This window comes from Malaclemys terrapin, chromosome 3 (genome assembly GCF_027887155.1).
Source record: "Malaclemys terrapin pileata isolate rMalTer1 chromosome 3, rMalTer1.hap1, whole genome shotgun sequence".
Taxonomy (NCBI): Eukaryota; Metazoa; Chordata; order Testudines; family Emydidae; genus Malaclemys; species Malaclemys terrapin.
This window is the reverse complement of record NC_071507.1, coordinates 19,673,129-19,690,036: the sequence shown is the minus strand read 5'-3', so window position 1 is coordinate 19,690,036 and position 16,908 is coordinate 19,673,129. Positions and strand designations below refer to the sequence as shown.

General features: G+C 46.8%; 1 protein-coding gene across 1 annotated transcript in view; it reads right to left on the bottom strand.

Moving 5' to 3' along the window:
* Nucleotides 1–16,908, bottom strand: part of BFSP1 (beaded filament structural protein 1) — a 237,859-nt gene that overhangs the window by 51,970 nt on the left and 168,981 nt on the right. The gene's annotated exons all lie outside the window — the stretch shown is intronic.

The window sequence follows — 16,908 nt, the reverse complement described above, 5'->3', positions numbered from 1 at the left end:
CTATTAAACTGGTTTGTTTGCTCATTTGTTTTTCGGCTGGATGGATAACTGAGCTCCGTGACCATTCCAATGAAAGGTGGCATTAGCATTCTCTTGACAGCACCATCAATCTGCTCGCAGTCCTTTGCACTCCCTTAAGCCAACACAAGCCAAGTTTCTCTTTCATCCCTTTCCACTTTCTCCTAAGAACAAGCATCAGCTTGGTCAAAGTCTGTCTAGCTGACAATCGAGATTCACTTCTGAACCTGTTCCAATGAAGCTGTGGTCAGGTTTCAAGCTCTGAGAATGAAAACCTCGAGGTACCAGTGTGAAGCGTTAGGGGCTCCAATCCTAAAGTCCTTGCTCAGGGCTCTGTTGTGACTTGAAGGTACAATTCCATGTTTAGGATGCGCCAGCTCAGGTGCAATTCCTCTTTGAGCTGTCTGGATCCCAGAGAGAGTGTCCACTGCTACACCCCTCATTCATGAAACACCGTCTCCTATCAAAATGGCCAGCTTTGCTGGCCATTGCCAGGGGATGGGGCAGGAGTAGGTCCCTGGCCCTACCTCTCTCCCTGTCTCTTTAGAAGGTTTTATGTACAAGAGGACATAGAGGAAACGGTATGTGCACTCTGGGGAGTGCCAGGACTACAGATGCCTCCTGTTGCTGAACGCTCTTTGCACTCTTCCTGTTTCCCCATACACCACCATCATTCACCATAGGGCAGCAGGCCAAAGACCCCAGTTATCACTCTGTCCTCACTGAGGCAAAATCTCTATTGACATCAACTGCAACTTGCCACGTCAGGACTGAATAACAATTGAATCAGGACTTGAAGAGATGGGCTCTTTATTGTCCAAACTGAACATTTCCTTTAATACATAAAGACGCATGTGTGCATGTATATTTTTTGTATAGGGCCTGATTCAGTGCCCTACAGCTGTATATCCCTAAATCCTGGATCCAAACTTCATAGTAGACTACTCTAATCTAGTTCGTCATGCCAATAAAGTCTCGCTGAATGGAAACTGAGAGCATAACAAAGACTCCATGAGCATTTTTTTTTTCACATAGGGACCTGATCTTGCAAGCTATTATTTAGATGACTAAGTCTTGCTCGTGCAAGATGTCCCATCAATTTCAAAAGATTCATATTTTCATCGGCACTATTTATCACATGGAGCTTGTGGCAAAGCCACTGCCGAGTCCATACTATTTCATTTTGTGAACAATTTTCATTGCGCATTAGATTGCTTTGAACTTTACTCACTTGCAGCTGAGGGAGTCTAAATTGCAACAGACTGTCACAAAAACAGCAGGACAAACTGTAGGCAGACTTACAGCAGATGCATTCCCAGTGAAGTCCAGTAAATGTAATCAGCAGAGAATTGGCCCAGTAATAAGTGTTATTACTCTTAAATGACTCAACGGGGACTGTGAGGGGCTGCCCTTTACTTAGGGCTGTGCAGAATAGCACTGGTGCCAGAGGAGCTCAGAGAGGGATTGTGCAGTGTTATGGGAGAAGAGCATAAGTTCTTTGAATACTTCCATCCTCCCAAGCACAACAAAAGGGCCAGGGACAATGTGGCCCAAAGGCAACAGTGACTACAGAGCCACCCCTTGGGTAAGGCAAATCGGAGTGACCGCTCTGGGCCCCGCGCTTTGGGGGGCCCTGCGGGCCGGTGAGATTGGCTGGCGCGGTCAGTCCCGGAAGACGAATCTGTCATTTCTGCAGAGCTCACCATCTTGTTGGCAGTTAGCAGAGACAGCGCCCAGCTTGGCCGCCCGCGTTTCGGTGCAGCGAGTCCCCCGCCTTGGCTGGAGCCCTGAGCCGCCGTGGTGCTATGGCCAACAACAGTCCCACGGTAGGCGCCGGCAACTGCCAGCTGCCATGGGCAGCCCAGCCCCAGGCCGGATCCATCTCGCCGATGCAGAGTGGGGCCCCCAAGCTGGGGAGGGCTGATTTGTCCCAGGCCCCACATCTCCCTAAGGACATCCCTGAGTGACTATACAAGTGCATTAGTTAGTGCTGATACATAACTAGTGTCAAAAAAGGTCTTCTAGCCAACATCATAGGGCTATAGTACTACAGCAAGAGTATGCTGTAACAACGTCTTAGGTTAAGAACTAGAGGTCTCCCATTTACACTAGTTTTACATGCAGTGGAGTGACTCCTGACTAACACATAGAATCATAGAATATCAGGGTTGGAAGGGACCTCAGGAGGTCATCTAGTCCAACCCCCTGCTCAAAGCAGGACCTAATCCCAACTAAATCATCCCAGCCAGGGCTTTGTCAAGCCTGACCTTAAAAACCTCTAAGGAAGGAGATTCCATCACCTCCCTAGGTAACCCATTCCAGTGCTTCACCACCCTCCTAGTGAAATAGTTTTTCCTAATATCCAACCTAACCTCCCCCACTGCAACTTGAGACCATTGCTCTTTGTTCTGTCATCTGGTACCACTGAGAACAGTCTAGAGCCATCCTCTTTGGAGCCCCCCTTCAGGTAGTTGAAAACAGCTATCAAATGCCCCCTCATTCTTCTCTTCTGCAGACTAAACAATCCCAGTTCCCTCAGCCTCTCCTCATAACTCATGTGCTCCAGCCCCCTAATCATTTTTGTTGCCCTCCGCTGGACTCATAATGAAAGGGGAAGCCGGCCCATTCACTTATAAACTGCACAACTACAGCATGCCTTCAGCATAATGTAAATGAGACAGAGAGAGAGAGAGCCTTATTGCATTCTTTTAAATCACACAGTATATTTACGCGCCCTGTAAATAAACCAGGTGCATCAGATCATATTCCTGATGTCTGGGGGGCACTGCTTACCCCAGGGTCTGGTGGTCAAGGCACTGGACTGAGACACATGAAGAGTTCTACAATCAATTCCACACTCTGCTTCAGATTTCGGTGTGACCTTGGGCAAGTCACCTAATCCATCCATGCCTCAGTTCCCCACCTATAAAATTGAGATAATACTTCCTGTCTCCCACTCTTTGTCTTGGGGCAGGGACTTCTCTTATTATGTGTTTTTACAGTGCCTAGCACGATGAGGCCCCAATCTTGGTGGCACTGGTGCAGTACAAAAAAATATCAAACTGTGCACATTGCCAGATATCCAACAGCAGCTACAGAGGTTACATCAGCAGTCTATGGCCAAACCCCAGCAATGGAAATTTTAGGGGCAATGGAAGGACTTTGCTTCAAGAGCTCTTAGAAAATTGAAACTGAGTTTTATTTTGTATACAGATCAATGAACTATGATGCATAAAAGATGGTCTAGTTTTTCTATAGTTCTTTGCAGGCAAGAAGGTTCTATAGTGATTTTGCTATCACCTGGCTATGTAGTTAAGCAAATTTTGTAATGTTCTCAAAGAGGCATTTTAGAGATAGGAACCTATTATAAAGGTAAATTTAAGGGAGCAGAGAATTAACACTAGGATCAGCCAGAACATACTTTATCTGAGACAAAATGGAATGAGTTTAATTATTGCTTCACATAACAGAAGGGGACAAAATTAAGTCTTCAGATACTTTGGGAGAGCTCATCAGCTGGTGTAAATCAAAGCTCCATTGAAATCAATGTAGCTGCATCAATTAGCACCAGCTGAGAAGCTACCCTCTTATCCCTGGAGGCAAATTACACATTTTATAAAAGGAATCTGTTGATAACAAGAATTATAAAACCACACAATTGAAAAAAATATATAATGTAATTGGTGATGAGAACTGCAAACAAACCCAACCCAGCACTGCACAGCATGAAGTGAAGGGATGTATACAATAGCTACCTTGAATTGGCAGCCTGTGTTGGTAAGGTAAGTTTACTTAGTGGAATAATGGCCCACCTTTGTGGAATGTCTGGCAGCAAATGAGATGAAGTGAAGGGCAGTGGCTTCAGCAGATGTACTGAGCATGCTCACTACACCATAAGTAGCACATTCCTACGCAGAGCCATCTCCTTCAGCACACCAGCAGTGGTAACTTTCATGGATGCCAATACTTACTCACTAATTAGATGTGTCACTTCAGCAAAGAAGCCTACAATAAACTCCCTGAACGGATACCACCAGTTTGCAGCAACATACCTTGCAAGAACTACTAACAGCTGGATCGTTCTTAGTCCATATGAGAGATTAAGCTGAAGGTGAGTTTGTAACAATTCACAACCCTCTTATATAAAAGCCATCAGAGCATAGTGACTTTCGGATCAAACTAGATGGTTCCTTGAGAAACTGATTTTTCTGACAGTCATACAGATGGCTATTCAGAAATGCTTGGTTTCATAGGTGACGCTTTCATGCCCCGCACGCAGAGGAAATTGAAGCAAAGGACTCTGATGAATTCCACGGTACTGAGAATGAGCAAAACACTGCATAATGCCAAAGTAACGGCATGTGGTTTTTTGATGGAGGAAGAACCACTTATGGGAATGTGGATGAAATAAACAGAATGGGAAATGCCACATTCAGGCAGACTTCTATTTGTGCCCAGAATATAATATTGGATATAGGATTAAAACAAGCGTCTAACAACAGCCAAGAGCAAAGGTCCTGAAATGTGTTAGAACAATGACGATGCTAAGAATGGTGGAAATCTCCTGATATGTGTGTTGTCTCTGAATAAGAGCACCAGCGCAAGAGGGTAGTTCCAAAGGTAGAAGGAAATGATCAGGATGGATCTTGATGCTGGCTTTGCTGTCTCAATCATTTCACTACAGCAGCACAAGCAGACCCTAAACCACCATCCTCCCCGTATTCCAGAGTGGCAACATTAACATTATCCTCTCTTTCCTTTATGCCCTATATTAAATGTTATTGATTCTCCCCAGAAAACATGAAAGTTTGTTCCTTCCACTGCATATCAACTGTCAAAGCCAAACTGTCTGAATCTTGGTGATTTCCTGCTTGGACGGGATTCATAGAGATTTAAGACCAGACAGGACCAATATGGTTGTCTAGTCTGATCTCCAGTATAACACAGGCCAAAGAACCCCAAGCTCTGAGACCCCCAAGGGGGAGGGACTGAGAGAGCTCAAATGTCTACACAGTAATGTTACAGCCCCAGTCCTCTGAGCCAGGGCAGCAGGGCATTTAATTGCAGTCTAGACATACCCTCGAGAGCTCAGAGAGGCTGAAGTGGAGGCTCCCAGGGAGGGACTACTGGGGAAGGGAGGTGCAAATTCAGAGCATCTCCGCCTGGCTCCTCCTCCCCAAACTGCCGCTGGCCACTTGTGGGGAGCAGGGCCACCTAGCTGGGGCAGCTGCTTGGAAGAGCAGGAGGGTGCTTGGGGCTGGGGATATAAGAGGGGATTAGGGGTGTGGGAGTGGGGTATGGGCTGGGGGTTGGAGTGCGGGAGGGAATACAGGCTCCAGGCGTGGGGCCAGAAATGAGGGGATCAGGGTACAGGAGGGGGCTCCGGACTGGGGCAGGGGGTTGGAGTGAATGGGGGGGATGAGGGCTCTGGGGCAGGAGTGCAGGCTCTGCGGTGGGGCCAGGGACGAGGGGCTTGGGGTGCAGGAGGGGACTCTGGGCTGAGGCAGAGGTCTGGGATGCGGAGGGGCTTTGGGCTGTGGGCTCCAGGTGGCTCTGGTTGGTGCAGTTTGCAGGGGCTCTGGGAGGTGCTGCCCTCAGGCGGCCCCTTAGCAGCCACATCAATGCTGCCCCGGCATTTCCCAGGGATGGAGGAAGTCTGCATGGCTCCCGAGAAGGGGCAGCATGTTCCTCCAGCTCCTAGCCGAATTCACGTCAGCTGCAGATTCCCAGCCAATGGGAGCTGTGGAGCTGGCACGTGGGGCAGCGCCTGCAGGTGGGGGTAGTGCGCAGAGACCCTCTGGCCGCCCCTCCGCTTAGGAGCCGGACTTTCTGACGCTTCCCAGGATCCACGCAGAGCTGGGCACGGAACTGCCTTAGCCCCTCAGCAGTCAATCGGACTTTTAACGTCCCCGTCAGCGGTGCTGATCAGAGCTACCAGAGTCCCTTGTCGACCGGGCAGTCTGGTCAAAAACCAGACACCTGGCAACTCTACATCAGCACCCTGCAGGGTTGGGGCGGAAATCAAATAAGAGCAACAACAATCCAACTCTGTAAAATAAGGCTAGATTGTGGCTTTGCCACGAGCTCCCTGTAGGGGGCAGTGCATAGCTGGGCTATCTCATGAGCAGCACAGGAAGTAATTAATGCCTTTGGGTACATCTACACTACAGCGGGGAGTCGATTTAAGATACGCAAATTCAGCTACGTGAATAGCGTAGCTGAATTCGACATATTGCAGCCGACTTACCCCGTTGTGAGGACGGCGGCAAAATCGACTTCTGCCGCTTTTTGTCGGCGGCGCTTACTACCACCTCCGCTGGTGGAGTTAGAGCGCCGATTTGGGGATCGATTGTCGCGTCCCGACGGGACGCGATAAATCGATCCCCGAGAGGTCGATTTCTACCTGCCGATTCAGGCGGGTAGTATAGACCAGACCTTTGAGAGTTTCAATTCCTGCAGTGCCTCTCCCTTGCTCCTGGGGGCGGGGGAGGGGGCGGGTTAGTAGTTTTATTACTAGTTCATAGCATCAGCAAATCATCTTCAGGGTTGGCTTCGCTCAGCTGTTTTTTGCATTGTGCCCCCTCCCCACCCTTTCCTACCCACCTGCTGGATGGGGGTAGCAACACACATACAGTGCCCATATATACATGAGCCCTTCCATCTCAGGTCCAGGTAGCTCACACAGGGATGTAATGGGGAATCCTTTGCCCTGACACCCCTGCACTTTGGGTAAGCCAAGTCATAATCAAGCTCACTGAAAGCAACCTATATTTTCCAGCCACTGTAGAAGATTTCAAAGCCAGTGATTTGGAGGTGAAGATAAATGCCAGTGATTTCCTGTAGCCTGAATACAGTCAAAGCTATTATTTGTCAGTGACAGTGCCTTGTTGAGATCTAAACCTTGGCAATAATGTTGAACACCACATAACAGTAACAATCAAGTGCGCACAGATGGGACTCCACCAGCTCTAACAGTCTGTGCCAAAAAAAAATTAATCCGAAGAAGCTCACAGTATGATGTGCATTGCGTCTGTTCCTCATGAAGGAAACAAACTTGAGTGTATTTATTATATCACACGCTGAAGAAATAGTGGTTTTCCTCTCAACTTCTTCCAGCTCAATGAACTCTGTATCCCTCCCACATGTTGTATATGTATTATAACAGGTGCAAATAGCAGTGTAAGAAGCACACCGTGGGATCACTATAAATTCTTTTTCCAAAAAACCTGTTAAAATATTTATGCAAGGCACAGCCAGCTGCATCAAGATGCTGTGCAGATAATATCTTCTGTCATCACTAAATATGATAAACAGCACAATGCTGAGGTTTCTTAGCACGTAAGTGTTACTAAGGAAAATGGAAAAAGAGCTACCATTTTAATTTGCAGATATCAGAATGAGAGATGAGACATAACTTTTGGATACACCTGGGACGTAAGAAAAATAAAGCCCAAGTCTGAACTGAGCTCCTCCAAGGAATTTAGTCTGCTCATAAATATTTCTTCTGGGGGAAACAGTCCGTTGAACACTTTTCTGATAACAGGCCAAACCAAATGAGGTTGACTGCAACATAAAGAGAAAAATTCTGCTCTCCAGTCCATGTCAGTTCTTAACTAAAATATTCTGCAACCCCTGTGTGCATGGAACATGGTGGGAGTTTAGTGCCTTCTGAAAGAGCCTATCAAGAGAACAGAACACCGATGTCAAGAGATGCTTATCAAAACTTAATAAATCTTGGAAAATTGGGGAAATTCCAGAGGACTAAAAGAAATCAAATATTGTTCCAATATGTTTTAAAAGGGTAAACAAGATGATTCCAGATAATTACAGGCTGGTTAGACCAGGAAAAATAATGAAATGGGTGATACAGGACTTTGTCAGTAAAGGACAGAAGTATAATGAAGGACAATCAACATGGCTTCTAGGCAAAAAGGTTTTCTCAAGAATCTTTGATATCACTCTTTGACAAACTTGCAAATGTGTTTGATAAAGGTAACTGTCTAGACATAATATAGTTGGGTCCTTAGATGTATAAAGGAGAATATGAAGTCAGATTCAGGAGTTGGTAGTACTACATATGGCATCGATGAGACCATCCCAGGAACACCGTGTCAAGTTTTGACCTCCACACATTAAGAAGGATGTTGAAAATTAGATGTGGCTTGGGAAGAGCTACAAAGTTGAGACACTGAAGAAGCAGCAACTATTTACCTTATCAAAAAGAAGATTAAGATGCAACTTGTTCACAGTCTGTAAGAACCTACAGAGTTGGTCAAATTATAATTGTAATGCATAGGGATACTCATTGTGGGCGACCCTGTGACTAGGCCCAGCCCAGAGCAATGAGTGATTAGGACCCTTTAAGCAGGGCCGGCTCCAAGTTTTTTGCCGCCCCAAGCAAAACAATTTTCCCAAGCACTCCCAGCCCCGCCCCAACTCCGCCTCTTCCCGGCCCCATTCCAACCCCTTCACCAAATCCCCGGGTCCGCCTCCTCCCCTGGGCACGCCGCACTTCCCCTCCTACCCCTCCCTCCCAGGTAAGCTGGGAGGGAGGGGGGAGAAGTGGAGCGGCAGCGCACTTGGGGGAGGAGGCGGAGGTGAGCTGGGGGGTGCAGTTCCTCTGCCCCCCCGGGTTACTTCCTGCGGCCCTCCCCGCGCCCTCCACCGCCGCAGCTCACCTCCGCGCCGCCTGCTCCCCTGAGCACGCCACCGCCGCTCTGCTTCTCCCCCCTCCCTCCTTCCCAGGCTTGCCGCAAAACAGCTGATTCACGTGGCAAGCCTGGGAGGGGGGGGGAAGCGGAGCGGCAGCGGCACACTCGGGGGAGCAGGGCCAGTTGAGCGGAGGTGAGCTGCGGGGGAGCAGTTCCTCTGCCCCTCCCCCCCAGGGTTACTTCTTGCGGCCCTCCCTGTGCCCCCTACCACCGCAGCTCACCTCCCCTCAGGGCCGGCTCCTGAGTTTTTGCGCCCCAAGCAAAAAAAAAAAAAAAAGGGCTGGGGTGCCGCCCCTTGGAAAGTACCTCCCCAAGAACATGCTTGGAGCGCTGGTGCCTAGAGCTGGCCCTGCCTTTGAGGTTAAACCTACACCAGTGAGGGGTTGTATCACTGCCTGTCCTGCAATCCTGGGTGCCTTAAATGCTATCCTGTTGGGGCTCACAGCCTGGAGCCTACAAGCACCCTGGCTTCAATTGCCCAATTACTTTTTTCAGGGTCCTCTCCTGCTTCTTTTTTGTTCGGGGGGGGGGGGGGGTGTAAAAACTTACGGATAGCCTAGACTATGAATTATGATGTCCCCTCAAATTGGCTCAGCTGTGCTGGCCAGGGAGTAGTGGGGATGGAGCCAAAGTTCCACCCAATCGCCACCTACCTGCTCCATGGTGCATTCACCATCTGCTTACTCCCACATGCCTAGACCAAAGGTCTGGGTAACTCATGCAGGGCTATAAAGGACAGTTCTTACTCCCTTGTGTGGGCAGGTGTCCTGAGTTGCAGGGCTTGTCTATATGGAGAAGTTAGTGCTCAATAAGCTAGGATGTGAATTTAAAGTGGACTAGCTACTCCGCACTAACTCCCCGCATGGGCACTCTTACTGTGCAGTTTAGCTTAGTACACTTCCAAAGCATATTAAACAAATGCACTGTAAGAGTGCCTGGGGAGTTAGTGCAGAGTACCTACTATGCAGCAGCTACTGCAGCTCTCCCTCCCCCCCTGCAGAGACAAGTCCACAGTAAATTCAGCCCTTTTCATTAATCTTTCTTTAGCTGATCCTGATTTCTACAACTGTGTTTGTTATTTCTTACTAAGCAGGGGAATCTGCCAGTAACCCCTAGTTAAATCGAAAGTACTGAGGTAGTTGGCTTGGCTTGGTACATCCAGCATATCATCAATTCTCAGCATAGGGTACGTGTCTGTTTCAGTAGCAGCATTACGTTTTCTATAGTCCACACAAAAAATTTACAGTGCCATCCAAAACCTCAGGGGATGCCCAAGAGCTGTTAGATTACTTAATTACTCCCATGTCCAACATGTTGTGTATCTCCCTATGAATTTGCTCTTGCACCTTGCCAGTGGCCCTGTAAGGCCTGGTACGGGGAGGTAGTGTCCATTTGGTGAGGATTTTATGGGTTAGCAAGTGTGTTCTTCCTGGCTTGTTGGAAAACACCCCACTGTATCCTTGCAGCACTGTTAACACCTCCCCCCTTTCAACTGGTGTTAATTCTCCACAGATTTCAATGCTTTCCAGAGTTGAGCCACCTTGGCATTCAGTCATCAAATCAATGAGTGAGTGTGCCTCAGTTTCCCCTTCTACACAACAGATCCTGTTTACTACAGTCTCCCTGCTGTGATAGGCTTTGAGCTGGTTCACATGTACCAGCTGGTGGACAATATCATTATGGGGTTTCTTAACTTGATACGTGTTCACATCTGTCCTTTCCACCACCTCGAAGGGCCCATCCCAGGAGTTTTGCATTTTGAACTTTTTCGTGGGGCTGAGTACCATCACCAAATCTCCTATGTCAAAAGTGTATTTACAAGTATTTTTATCATACAACGCCTTTTATTTGGCCTGACTGTCTTGGAGGTTGGTTTGGACAACTTCCATCATGTCCTTCAACTCCTTCCTGAACCTTTGAACATACTCAGTTACTGGATCTTCCCTCACCTCATTGCATCCTTCCCATGAGTCTTTAATGAGATCGAGGGACCCCCTTACTTTTCTGCCATATAAAACATCAAATGGAGAAAACCCCATGGGCTCTTGGGATACCTTCCTGTGAGCATACAACAGAAAGGGCAACAACTCATCCCAATTTTGGCCCCTTTTCTTGGCATACATTCCCAACATGGATTTTAGGGTTCCATTGAACCTTTCCACCAAACCACTGGCCTAGGGGGGCAATAGGGGGCAGTCTTAAGTTGTTTCATGCCACACATCTTCCATAGCTCATTGAATATTTGCTACATGAAATTTGCCCCCCGATCAGACAAAATTTCGCTAGGGAAACCCACTCTGCTGCATGTAGTGAGAAGGGCTTTTGCCACATTCTCAGCTTCTATATTAGACAGAGCGGCCGCCTCAGGATACTGTGACAAAGTTCCTCCTCTATCTTGGTGGGTCCTGTACTTATTGGCGGATTTTCTTGCCTCAGAGATTCACCATGTGGGTTGGGGAACAGCCCAGAGACCTTCCCCTCTGGAAGAACCCACAGTCCAGGTCAATTGGGAGGTTTGGGGGGAACCCAGGCCCGCCCTCTACTCCGGGTTCCAGCCCAGGGCCCTGTGGACTGCAGCTATCTATAGTGCCTCCTGTAACAGCTGCATGACAGCTACAACTCCCTGGACTACTTCCCCATGGCCTCCTCCAAACACCTTCCTTATTCTCACCACAGGACCTTCCTCCTGGTGTCTGATAACGCTTGTGCTCCTCAGTCCTCCAGCAGCATACCCTCTCACTCTCAGCTCCTTACACCTCTTGCTCCCAGCTCCTCACACTTGTACCACAAACTGAAGTGAGCTTCTTTTAAAACCCAGGTGCCCTGATTAGCCTGCTTTAATTGATTCTAGCAGCTTCTTCTTAATTGGCTCCAGGTGTCCTAATTAGCCTGCCTGCCTTAACTGGTTCTAGCAGGTTCCTGATTATTCTAGTACAGCCCCTGCTCTGGTCACTCAGGGAACAGAAAACTACTCATCCAGTGACCTGTATATTTGCCCTCTACCAGACTCCTGTACCCCACTGGTCTGGGTCTGTCACAATACCTATTGGCAAAATCCACCACCTCTTTGAGTGGGACACCACACGGGGCCTACAGTGTTCATTGCTACCCTCAGGAATGCCTCCTGTATCACAGACAAGAGACGCAGGGGAGATTTCTGGGGTCCACCAGGTTGTTTCCTCTTCTGACACACCGCACAAGACCTGCAATAGTCTCTCACATCATTCTGTATTCCTGGCCAGTAAAAATTCCTCTTCAGCTTGTCATACGTCTTCTGTACCCCCAAGTGACCAGCAAAAGGACCATCATGTGGTAATAGCATCAATTCCCCACAGTGTTGGCTGGATACAACCAACTGTGTATTGGGCTGCCCAGGGCCTCTGTTATTTCCCCACAGGGGCCTCTCTATACAGCTTTCCATCCTCTTCAAAAAAATTTCCAACCCCCCTCCCTTCCTGGAGTTCCTTCTAGTATACATTTCCTTATGCTCTCTAGAGAGGGCTCTGCCTTTTGCTTGGCTGCAAATCCCTGACAGCTAGCATTGGGAACGGCGTCCAAAGTTACTGACATCTCTCCTGCCCCCGGCCCTAGGGATGTGTTACCCTCAGTTGGGTAGAGGCCTGACCCTGCCTCTCCCCTACTTGGGAGCACACTGCCCCCCTGCACTGTAGTGTCAATGGTACCTTCACCCACCTCCTCAGTGGTTTCTAAGATTCCATCACCCTTACCTGGGCTCCCCTTTGAGCTCTTTAGAGCTGGATCTGTCCCTGGTTTAGTTGCGACAAGTTTGCAGCTACCAGCTGGAACAGCTTTCTCACTGAAAGACAATACACTCTCCTTCCCCTCTGAGGACCCTACACAATATTCTTTCTTGCTATGGGTTACCACACCAACAGACTTGGCCTTGTGGAAAAAATCGTTTTCTATATTCATATCCGCCAGGATGTCCTCTAGCATTCCCACAATTAAATCACCTTCTAAACCTTCTCACTCCACATGAACTTTTGCTAGTGGCATGGGGAACCTGTCTGGCCACACCCACTTTATCTTGGCCATTTGGCCAGGCAAAATACTAGCCTCTGGGACCACACTTAGCTGAACCAGAGAGATCTGGGCCCCGGTATCCCTTCACCCTAGGCACTCTATGCCATTAATTTTGACAACCTTAATGTGTTCTCTGTCTGATTCACCGGGTCCTGTTTCGCCAAAGCTTGTGAGGTAAGTTAAGGGTGTTCCCACCTGCGTCTCCTCTGGAGCCTTGGGGCTGAGGAAAACCATACTAACATGGGTCAGAGGAAGCTTATTTTCCTTCAATTGGGGGCATTTATTCCTCAGGTGCTCGGTGGATTACAGTGGTAGCACCTTCTAGGCTCTTCTGTTTTTATGAGTGGCTTGGGGTGAGTATTGTAAGTAGTTTTATTTGGAGATAAGTGCTCAGCCTCCCGGCCACCCTCCTTCTTCCAAGGGGTAAAATGGGAACCCTGCTTTCCACTAGGTTTAAACCCCTCTGTCTGTGGTTTGTTTGCAATAGATGCTTGAGTTTGCTCAAATTCATCAGCTAGGATAGCCAGTTCTTCCACAAAAAGAACAGGAGTATTTGCGGCTTATGCTCAAATAAATTTGTTAGTCTCTAAGGTGCCACAAGTACTCTGGTTCTTTTTGCGGATACAGACTAACACAGCGGCTACTCTGAAACTAGTTCTTCCACAGTTTTCATCTCCATGTCCCATAAACACCATCTTTACAGATATGCAGAAAATGTTCCTGAGCAACAAGGTCGCACATTCCTTCAAAGCGTGTAACACCTTTTCCCTTCAACCACTTTTCCATCAAATCTCTCATCTGGTTTACATATGCCACATTACTCATCCCAGAACCCCTCTTAAGGCTTCTAATTTTTATTTTAAACATTTCAGGTGTAATCTGAAGCGGTTTTAAAATCATTTCCTTGAATTTACCAGAATCTGAAGCATTTTCAATTGGAATCTTATTGACTCTATCCAGAGCTGTACCAGGCTGCTTTGCAACCAAAGGGGGCATCTTCTGGTCCTCAGACATCTTATGAAGTACACACAGTCTCTCAAAGGCGATAAAATATTCAGCAATATCCTCTGTCTCACTGTATGCAGGACACAACCATTCCCACTTGTGGATTTTTGGAGAAGTGGGACTCACTGGAGCGTGAGGGTTCTGGATTTGTTTCTCTATCAAGTCCAGCTGATGCTTCCTCTCTCTTTTTCCTCCATGGCTAATTTCTGGATCTCCATTTCTTCATCAGTCTCTATCTGTTTCAGTTCCAAAACTCTTTGGTGTGCAACTTTTTATTTAGCCTCCTCTTCTTCCATGGTTCTTTAGTGTACAGCTTCTTGCCTGGCATTCTCTGCTTCCATTTCTTTTATCTGTAATTGTTTTAATTCCAAAAGTCTTTTGTGTTCTTTTTCTCTCTCTTCTGCCTGCAATCTGCTCCAGCTTCTTACTAGTTTCACTTTCACTCATTTTGCTGCTTTTTTGTCCCTACTTCCCTTTCCCGAAATAAGCAAACAGAAAATAACAAACTGGTAACCTCTTTGACTGATCTCAAGCCACCACACTTAAAACTCACTTAAAATCACCACCAGGGTATGAAATGCAGATCTCGCTCAGACCAAGCAGCTATGCATGTAATCCTGTATGACTATGCCACTATGACGGGTTCCCCCTGGGGTGCCACCTGGAACTGGGATACCACTGAGACCTCTGACTCACCAGCTTGGGCTCCCTCTCATACTGTGCTGCTGGGACAAGCTGCAAAGCCCTCCAGCCTGCACTTTCACCAGCATTCACACAGGTAGGGACACATCCAGCTGCAGTTACATGCAGGGTCTCTAACCACCAGCTTCCCAGCCTAGGATCCCAGAGCAGTACCATCCTGTCCTGGTCAAATCTAGACAGTATATGGGTTTAATACCCAGTCCACAGTGCACACTTGTGGTAACCAAGCAGAGATTTTCCCCAAGCACTCCAGTCAAAGCTCACTGGTTTGGATTAAAACATAAAATAAGTTTATTAACTACAAAAAATAGATTGTAACTGATTATAAATGATTGCAAACAAATCAAAGCAGATTACCTAGTTAATAAACAAAACACTAATTAAGTTGAAGATACTAGAAAGCTAGGATATAAACTAGTAAATTTTCAACCTAGCTGATGAGACAGGCGGGCTGCAGATTCTTATGGGACAAGCTCACTTGCTTTCCAGCTTGGAATCCCCAGGTCTTTCATACACAGGCTAGAAATTCATTTAGCCTGGGTCCAGCACTTCCCTCAGTTCAGTCTTTGTTCCTCAGATGTTTCCAGGTGTCTTCTTGTGTGGGGAGTGCAGAACCACAGATGATGTCACTCCCTGCCTTATAACACTTTAGCATATGGCGGGAACCCTTTGTTTCAAAGCTTGGTTCCCAGACCAGTTTGTGGAAAAATACTGACATCCCAAGATGGAGTCCAGAATCACGTGGACTGGTCACATGTCCTTGTAGAGTCATAACAGCCATTACTTACAGACGGTCTGGAGTGTTCTCAGGAAGGCTCACCCAGTGGGGGATAAGCTTCTCCTAAGGCCTATTGTTCTTTCTAATGGCCCATTACCCCGAATAGGTCCTTTACAACCAGTTATTTAGATTAGTGGGTGTTACCCAGGTTTGACTACATGTGAAATGTAGATGCATAGTCAATATTCATAACTACAGATACAAAAATGATACATGCATACAAATAGGATAATAATGTTCAGCAAATCATAGCTTTTCCAATGGCACCTCACATGACCCGTCTTGTACAAAATGCATCATAATTATGCCATGATCATATCATAATAATATCACTGTGAAGAATATGGGGGGCAGTGTCACAGTATGCTAATCAGAAATCTTCCAGGACATAAAACAGTGTTTCTCAAACTGGTGTCGCCGCTTGTGTAGAGAAAGCCCCTGGCGGGCCGGGCCAGTTTGTTTACCAGCCCCGTCCACAGGTCCGGCTGATCGCAGCTCCCACTGGCCATGGTTCGCTGCTCCAAGCCAATGGGAGATGCTGGAAGCGGCGTGGGCCGAGGGACTTACTGGCCACCACTTCCAGCAGCTCCCTTTGGCCTGCAGCGGCGGCCCCTGTTTGAGAAACATAAGCAGCGACCCCAGTTTGAGAAACACTGACATAAAGATATGCCCATTATGTTAAAACATGAACTATTCATTTCATAACAAATCATTCAGTTTGGAAATAGAATAATATACACTGTCTCAGTTATCCATATTTATCATTTTAAAAAGCCCTACAAGGGCTCATTGCAATAACCCACTAAAGTCAATAGAAAGACTACCACTGGCTTCAGCGTAAGGTGGATCAGACCATCAAACATGAACACAAATCCCTGGACCAAATTAAGGTTGTTTGAAGGTGGTAAGTGAATAGTTTTCTGCTGAATAATTGTTCTGTAGGAACTGAGGATCAGGGATGTCAGAATTGCTTATGTGCAATAACAATAGCTTAACCCATGATCAACTGTATGAACAAAATAATATGTATTTACTCAAATTACAGCATTGCACAATCAAGAAACATATTTGTACAATAGCACAGCATTATTAAAACCCCTTGCCAAACTGGAGTCGCTTTTCTCAAAATAGCAATGCTGTCAGTGAAAATATACAGCTTATTACCTTCTAAGCAAAAATGGTTTAACTGCGTTCACACAGAATCCTGCTAAAGTGACATTAACATTTGTAAACCTAATAAGTTTTGATCACTAATGCATGAAAAAAAAGTCTCTGTGTTTATCATATCCTATATTGTCCCTCCCTTATCCACAAGGAGATTATATAGAATGTGGTTTTGTACTTAGTGATTTCTGTGGTGAGCAATCTGGCTCCATGATCCATATATCAAGGGACTGCCCCAAAAATCAAAAGATTCTGGTTTCTGGTAGAAAAAAAGTGGTTGTAATTTAATCTGAAAGTGTTGTATTATCTCCTTTGTTAGCTGTCCTAGTTTTCGACTACTTCTCCAGACCTGGTCATGATACCTTACTTTATTGTTTGCTGCTAGATTTTCCTAACATTGACTTTATTGTTTACTTGTGAGCATAATATAAATATATTTAGCAAATATAATACTAAGTGTTTTTGCAACGTTAGCATACTTCTGCA